The sequence below is a fragment of the Pipra filicauda genome, unplaced genomic scaffold, assembly GCF_003945595.2.
Source record: "Pipra filicauda isolate LSUMZ 115617 unplaced genomic scaffold, ASM394559v2 scaffold471_size599564_pilon, whole genome shotgun sequence".
NCBI classification, from domain to species: Eukaryota; Metazoa; Chordata; class Aves; order Passeriformes; family Pipridae; genus Pipra; species Pipra filicauda.
The window spans coordinates 84,925-93,235 of record NW_024104611.1 but is presented as its reverse complement, the minus strand read 5'-3'; the positions used below and the strand labels follow the sequence as shown (position 1 = coordinate 93,235).

Below are 8,311 nucleotides of genomic sequence, written 5' to 3'. Positions count from 1 at the left end.
TTACATGTCCAACCTGTTTCCTTCCCCAGATGCTGTTGATTTTCCTCAAGACCTCCTCCCCTTTTATCACGGCAAAACCGCTGGGTGTGGGTTCTTGCAGGGTGAGGGGAGGAGGAGGAGGAGGAGGAGGAGGAGGAGGAGGAGGAGGAGGAGGGGCAGCCGGCGTGTCCAGGCAGGCGGGGATGCCAGGGAAGCGGCCGGAGGAAGGGGAGGGATGTTCCGGCCTCTCTCCTTGCTGGAGGACGGCCACGGCTCCCAGGACCGGGCTTTATCCTACACCCGGGGCCGGCAAAGTGCGCCCAAGTTCAGCCCCCCCTCCCGCACCGACCCCCCCATCCCGGGGCTCGCTCCGGACTGCCGCGACTCAAAGAAAGCCGAGAAAAGCAGGCTCCACCTCCTCCAGGTCCGCAGGAATATCGCACACCGCCCACCCCTCCATCCCCGGGGCTCCGCCGGGATCGGCCGGGGACCGCTCGGGCAGGACCGCGGGGACACGGCGGGGGCTGGGCGGGGGGAGGCTCTGTAGTTCTTTTTTTTTTTCTTTTAATAGCCGAAGCAGCAACCGGCAGGGACCGCATGAAAGGACTGATCAGCAGGCACTCCTCGTCGCCGTGTCAGGTGGGGGAAGGGAGGCACATCCGACTGATTTAGTGACTGGCTGGGGAAAACCGGCTTTGACTGGGGAAAGGGTCTCCTCGGGGGGCAGGGAGAGAGGGGAAGGGTTAAGGAAGGAGCATCTGCCGAGCTGAGCAGGCAGCCCCGGGAAGGCGGCTGTGCCCGGTGCTCCCCGAACTGCACAAGCATCCCCGAGACCCCTCTGCCACCACTGGGACCGGGGGGTCCTGCTCGGAAGGAGCCGGGAGGATTCGCGCTGACTCTGCCCCCAGAGCTCCCAGCAGGCAGCCTGGGGGGGTGGGACCACCTCCCGCTCCCGTCCCAGGACTGCCCGGTTTTTACGTGAATTACAGACTTCGTAGTCAAAACGAGATTGAGATTAGGGTTGCACAGTTTCACACACACTCTAAAAATCACTGCTGTCGTTTGAAATGCGTTCTTAGGTACTTTTGCTGCTGCTAACCTGCCTGCAGGGCAACAGAGCTGGGGAAGGGTCTGGAAAGTGAGTCCTATGAGAAGTGGCTGAGGGAGCTGGGGGGGCTCAACCTGGAGAAAAGGAGGTTTAGGGGGGACCTTCTCACTCTCTACAGCCCCCTGACAGGAGGGGGGAGCCGGGGGGGGGAGAGGGGAGTCAGGCTCTGCTCCCAGGGAACAAGGGACAGGACAACAAGAAATGGCCTCAAGTTGCACCAGGAGATGTTCATAGGGAAGTGGACTTCGGTAGTTCTACCATCCACAGTTTGTTCAAAGACAGACTCCAGACATCTGCCTGAAGGGGACACTTCCAAATTGAAGTCTAAAAGGTCCCTAATGCTGCCTGAGGCACCCTGGATTTAAGCAGGAGTGGGATTTAAGAACAGCCTTTCTACTCAGAGCTTCCTGTGAACCTTCAGCAGGTTCTGCTGTGCTTGTTGACTCTGGCTGAGTTGATTCAGAAGCTCCATAGCTCTTCCGATGCCTTTGTAACCCAGTATTGCACCTAAAAGGCTGCAAACTCCCCTCTTTACTGGGCCCAGGGCAATGAGGGATGGCCACGCTGCAGAGAGCCCCCTCCACCAAAGAGGTGCTGCTGGGAGTGACGTGCTCTGCTTTTTCTCCTGCTTCCCTGCACACCCCCTGTTCCCCACCACCACCTTCCCTGCAGCACCAGCACTCCCAGTTATGTGTCTGGCCAGGTCAGAAACTCATCCAGCCAACCACCACCCCCTCAGAAAAATAAATTGCTTCTCAAAGCAGAGTTTCCCCCACACATTCCCATGCCTTTGAAATGCCCGACATTAACATTAGCCTTGGAAAGGTGGTCATCTGGGGAGTCACCAGCCACAGGAAGAAATTACCCATTACATTGAAGACAACATTTCCCTTGCTAGCATTAAAAGAATTTCAATCTCTGCCTTGTTGGTTCCTTTTATCCAGATGTGTAAAGTCTCACATTTCCACACGCCAAGGTGCTGCTGAGTGTAATGTGTATTAGCAACCTACAGTACTTCATTATACCTTGTTCTAATTCTGTACCACCCTTAAGATACAGCTGTACTTTCGTGACAAAAATAAGAATTTCTGAACACAGTGTTCAGTACACACAGCTACAGCCTTCCAAACAGTGACAGCAAGTGCAACCTTTTAGCAGAAATAAGTGATAAGAAAAACAGACTCCTCAGGATTATAACTTAGAGTTAAGAAAAAACTAGCAAGCTTGAATCCACTTGTCAAGTGGGTCCAATAAAGAGTCTCTGACATCTTTAAAAGGGGCAGAAAACCATCCTTTGCCTGGTAGACAAACTCCCTGCATGCTGTGGAAGTAAGTGTGTATATGATAGATCTAATAATAGGTAGCTGTCATGGTGATGGGTGCCCAGAATAACTAGTTACCCCTCTGCCTCTCTCCCTGCTTTCCTCTCAAATCTCCCACTTACTGAGCCCATACACCCCCCCAGCCCCTCCTGGACCACCCTGTTTGCACAGCTGGATCCTAAAGGGAGCTGGACTGGCTCGACTGCCGAAATGAGCTGGGCACAAGCTGCCCGTGCAGAGACAAATCACAGTGGCACAGCAGCACAGGCAGCCAGAGCTGCTCCACTCCAGGAGCCCGGGTCAGGCTGACCAGCCCAGCCTCTCACTGCTGGGAGGGCAGCAGAGGGAACACGTGCTCTGCAAACAGGGCTGGGGAGACAAGGGAGCAGAGTGGGAGCTTTCCTCCAGCAACCCTAGGAAAACCTCTTCCCTGTGCCAAGACACACTTCAGTGTAATCTTTGCATTTTCCTACAAAATCACCCAACTCCTACTTCTCTCTCTCTCTCTTTTAAGGACATCAGTATTTTTCAGTCATAAAAGAGTCTTTGTAATGTACTCATTTTGTGAGTCCTTTTGTTACCTCCATATAATTCTCCCAGACAATTATTATCACAGCCATTGTTACACAATCCAGTTAAAGTAGTTCTTCTGCGCCTCCGTCTCTTTCTCCTGCTACAAAATGAAATGTTTGAATGAAGAGTTACATTCCTCAAGATAATGAGCTCTCCAAAAGGAAGGTAATGGAAAGTACATATTAATTAACAATGCTAAATTGTGGGATGGTATTTATATCGCATTGAGAGATTAGGAATGGAGGGGGAAAAAAAAAAAGAGTTTAGTTTATTTTCTCTGACGCAGGCCATCTTATTAAAATAAAATAAAAATAGGGAAAAAAAGAACCCCCCAAAGCAGGGATACACTAACCCTTTCTCCTATTCTTTTTCTCTGCAGAAATGAGTGAGCATTTCCTGTCAGTTGACAACTCCCCCGAGGACGCTGCGTCACTGACCACCAACAAGTGAGAAAATCTCAAATCCTCTCCTCGGGAGCATCATAATCTCCTTCCAAGGACGTTTTACTTCGCTTTCTGCATCGCTGGAACAGGCAGGAGAATTACACAAGCTCTCCCTCTGCCTAGGTTTGAGACAACACTGTCCCCTGCGGTTGAACTGGCAGGGACAGGAGGCAGAGGCTCCCTCCACGTTCGGGCTGGCCCATCTCCGCTTTTTGAACGTGGAGAAACTTCACTACTAAAGTTATCTCAGTCTGGGACATACCTTCAGATGTTTATTTTTCTTCAGATTTTGCTTTCTTCATTAAGTTTAAGCAAGCAGCTGGGTTAAAATGTAACTCTGGCAAGAAAAGACTTTAAAAGCTTTAATGTCTTCCCCACTTAAACTCGGACATTTCTCAGCCAGAAAAGTTTTCAGAAATCGCAAAGAAGAAACAAATGACTCCAAGGCCTTACCCATTTAATCATATGCAAAGTTAAATCTCCCTGCAAAAAATCGCTGAAAATCATTGACAGGAGGTGACTGGCAGGGAAAACACACACCTGAAGACCAGAGTGGAATTACGACTTTGACTGTGTCATCCAAAAAGCCCCTCAGATAAAAGGAGAACAGGATCATGTGCAACTTTGTCCCCCTGGCACTTGCATGGACCAGCTGACAGCTGGTGCCACTATGAGGAGGAGATGTCTCACTCCTGGGTGAGGTGATGGTGTGACCAGACAGACCATGTGGAGACCATGCACCACAGTTTTGGTGCAAACGATAAACCAGGGATAGAACATTCCCATTTTTACCACTATTATCTCCAAGTTAGTTGCAGCACATCGACTTAAAATAAGTCCAATAGTAAATGAGCAGTAGCTCAAATACTGAAAAGTGATCCTAAATCTAATGCAATATGGTAGAATATACCAGTGGTTTTTAATATATATGCCTTTTAACCTGAATTCCTCCAAACAAGGCCTCTTTCTAGAGACAGTGAGTAAAATAGATACAAAGGCAAATGGTAAGAGCCTGTCATTGATCATCTTGATTTTGTTTTCTTTGCTGCCCTGGAACAAGTGCCCCCTGTGAAAGACATCCACCCTGCAAGTCAGTTTTGAAAACAAACTCACTGCTTTGCTCTAGAGAGACAAACTTTGCACACTGCCTTGTGTTTAACTCAAATATATTAACCTCCAAGGGGCAACAGTCTGGCAGAACTTCCTTGTGTGATGGATCCCAAATCTTGGCAGGAAGAGTGGAGAAGTGTAAGAATGGTGTGGGAAGTCCTGTATACCTGTATTTCTGTGGTGGGAGCTGGGACCATTTACTCATTTCATACAAACAATCCTGTTGGCTTCATGGAGAAACCAGAAGGGTTCCATCAGTGATGTGTGATTCCCCTGGCAGTGCTGGAAAGAAAGAAAAAGGGCTTGATGGTTGCCCTCAGAGCAGTAAAAAAAGTGTGGTGCCATCGTGCAACTTATTTTAGCTTTCCATCCAACAGGAATTCGATCAGAATCTGTCACACTGTATCAGATCTAATAAGCTCCAGACAGTGCTAACATTTGTACTGATTATTCTTTATAATTTTTTTTTATTAAGTTACCAGCCAAGAAAACAGTTCCTCCGTTGAAGAAATTGCCCAAAATTGTTTGCACTGATTGCTCCATCTTTTAAACTTCTTTCTCAGCAGTGGTACAAAGTTACTATTTTCGCCTGGGTGAAGTATTTTCCCTGCTTGTGCAGTGTTATAACCTTAACTGCTTTCCTTGTGTTCTAAGGCATCATTCCTGAGCCTTGCTCCGTTGCCTGAATGCCAAAGCAGAAGTGCTTCCCCATGTCCTTGACTCAGCTGATTTCAAAGACTTCATCTGTTTTCTCTGACATAGCCTAGAACTGCAAATTTTAACAGGGGACCAGCTTTGACTTGTTATTGGACATATTATAAGTGTTGATATTTTTAGCAGAAAACACATGTTCTATTTCCTTAAATGAACTTTTGCCTGTGAGACTCTTTTTCTAAGTGCAGGAGTTATCTCACCAGTGGGAATCAACACCCCCGGACTTACAGCTTACCTAAACACGGAAATATAATCGCAAATAACTAAGGGAAAATATTTTAGGATGATACCACAACAGTAAATAGGGTAAGTCAATTTTATTTTGCATTTGACACAGGAAAATACAACTCGGTCAATTATCACATCTCAGCTGAGGGGAGGTAAATTTCTAAGACACTTGAATTCAAATGCTGAGGACCAGCTGACCACAGCAAACTGATTTTATTTTGTCTTTTTAGCATGACAGATAAAAAAACCAATCAGGTAAAAATTACTTTGTGTTCCCACAAATGGGCACTTGCTGTTCATCAAACTGTGTTTTCACAAAGAAAAACCCAAACTGCACAGAACTGAATGATGTATTTTGGGTGGCAAACTAAATATTTAACTCAACCTGAAATATTCTGGTTTTCTGTCCCGTGCTTAACAGCAGTTTTAAAGTGAAGCACAAGGTGATAACTTCAGCAGTTCAAGAGATCTAGATTTTCCTACTTTTTCAGCCAAAACCTCACTTTTCAACGAGTAAACTCTGTGTTTCAAATTTATACTGGTTCCACTGCTGAGAGAGCTTCAATAAAACATCATTTTTCTGTGCAAACACTTTACCTCATTTATAATCAAAGGAACACGGGCCTGAGCCGTCAGTCAAACTTAAAAGGGCCATTTGTGATCATATCAGAGAGACCACATGGGAAGATTTTGTACTTCTGGTAACAAAGGCCTCAAAGCACAACTTTGCCTTGTGAACGGGAACTTTTAGGGTGGAATTTGGGATACACAGTCTCGGGTGTGTCCATCACAAGTGCTTGGTTTCAGGTACAATAACCCTGGCTCCCAGCTAATGTAACTAAACAGAAATTATAAAGCCCACCAACAGTTTTTGCTGTTTGCTTGCCTACTTCCTCAAGGGTGTTTTTGTAGGGCTTTCAGGTGGCATTCCCCGTGGGAAAAATGGGGATCAGTCTCACACCATGTCAGGGGGACGTGCAGCACAGCTGGTGACTCCTCACAGAACTGAACAAGAGAGTTGGAGAGCATCGTGAATACAACAAATCCCCCCGGGAGCAGAGTCTGGAGAGCAGCTCCAGGAGAGCAGGGAAGGGCCTGAGCCAGCCCCCGTGGGATCCACTGCCAGAACTCCAAGGGATGCCAACAGTGCTGGACTCCAAGGAGAGCAGTGACTCAGAGCACTCACTGCTTCATGAAAACATTTCCCCCATCAGCACTTTCACAGCCCATTTGCTTTGCCTTTTGGGGTGGGTTTTTTCCCATCTTCTTCTCTTTCATGTAATTTTTGGAGTTTTTCCTACTTCAGCTGAATGGTACAAAGAGCTGAGGTTGCTTTTTTCTTTTCCTTCCTTGCAAAAGAGTTTAAATATTGCAGGGCAGGAGCCAATTGGAGCAGAGGGGCAACCACAGCCAGTCTAATGAGAGGCATTCACACCTTTCCCATCTCATTAAAGGGACAGCAAATCCCTGTGCTCTGGCTGTCTGTTAAAGGTGCCAGAGCACCAGGCTCTCAGTGGGAGCTACACAAATTAAATACAGAGATACCTGCAAGGAAAAACAACCAATCTCCATGCATTGGTAGCATCACAGTCCCTGGAAGAGCCACAGCAATTCCACTTTGGGGCAATCCCAGTTGTTCTTGCCTTCCCCTTTCCCCCTTTATTTTGTGTGGGAAACTGTACTCAGCTGGATTTCACGGCTGGTGCCCTCCTGCTCCAGGGAAGTTTGTGGCAGCACTGCCACCCTCCCATGTTCCTGCAGAGCTTAGGAATGACACAGACGTGCTCTGTCCTTGCAGTTGGCCCTCATACTGCTGTCACACAGAGATTACAGGCAAGTGGCAATTAACCCACTCCTCGATTTGATAAATGCACAATAAAACTTCTTCACCTCCCCGTGCTGCTGGCAAAACAGGCAGTGAAGTTGTGTGAGAATCCTCTGGGCAACTTCTGTTCATAAAATGTTGGTATCAAAATCCCAGCTTGTCACAGCCGAGCAGGAGTTGCAGTGAAGGGAAAGGCTTCTCAATCCCACAAGGAAATCCTGGGAAGGCTCTGTCAAAGTCAACAGTCCAGCACACCTCTCACCAGTGAAGGAGGAGCAGCACAGCCAAGATGAACTCCAGACTCCCTTTTTCCAGGGATCACTGGTGACATCTTGCAGGGAAGCATCATCCAGCCCCCTTGCCTTTGCTCTTGCCTCCTGCTTCCAATTCCCCCCAGCTTTGAGGGAAGAGGAGTTTTTCCTCAGGCACACAAAGCCCAGACACTGTTTAAGTGAAAGATAAGAGATAAGACCAGAAAAGCCAAAAGACTATCAGGAGAAAAAAAAACCCATCCTGGTACTTAAGAGAGGTGGGGGGGAATGTTCTGGAGCTGTAGCTGGCTAGGAGAGGACTTGGAGCTGTGGCCAAGGGTGCAGATTGCTCATAACCTCCTGTTGTTCCTGATGTAGTCAAGGAAAATGGTTACACAATTATGTGTGGTGTGTATTTGGGCTGAGATGGGCCAGGTGGGCCCCAGGAGGTGCTGCTGGGATCTGTGCACAGAAGGGCTCTTTTTCCACCCTGGCCCCCTCTGGCACAGTGACTTTAGGGCAGGGACAACAGGGACTCCTGAATGGCTTGTGCTGTGTTTGGTCCTCGGGAGGGATGGAGAGGTCATCTCCTTATCCTCAGCTTTCCCTCAGCTCCCAGACACCCAAAATTATTGGTGTTATTACAAACCACATACTCTTCACATCCCTGTAAAGCTGCAACATCCTCTCCTGTGTGGACTCCTCTCTGTTGACTTTATGTGTGTGCCCCTTAAGTGACTTTTTATTCTGCCTGCTCT

The 8,311-nt window shown here is 47.9% G+C and overlaps 1 long non-coding RNA gene across 1 annotated transcript; it reads left to right on the top strand.

Annotated features, from left to right (window-relative positions):
- The first annotated feature begins 281 nt into the window (after positions 1–281).
- LOC120324249 lies at positions 282–6,347 on the top strand. Its single transcript, XR_005565413.1, has 2 exons — positions 282–403; positions 3,362–6,347. It is a non-coding gene; the product is annotated as an uncharacterized LOC120324249 (long non-coding RNA).
- The last annotated feature ends 1,964 nt before the right edge of the window (positions 6,348–8,311 follow it).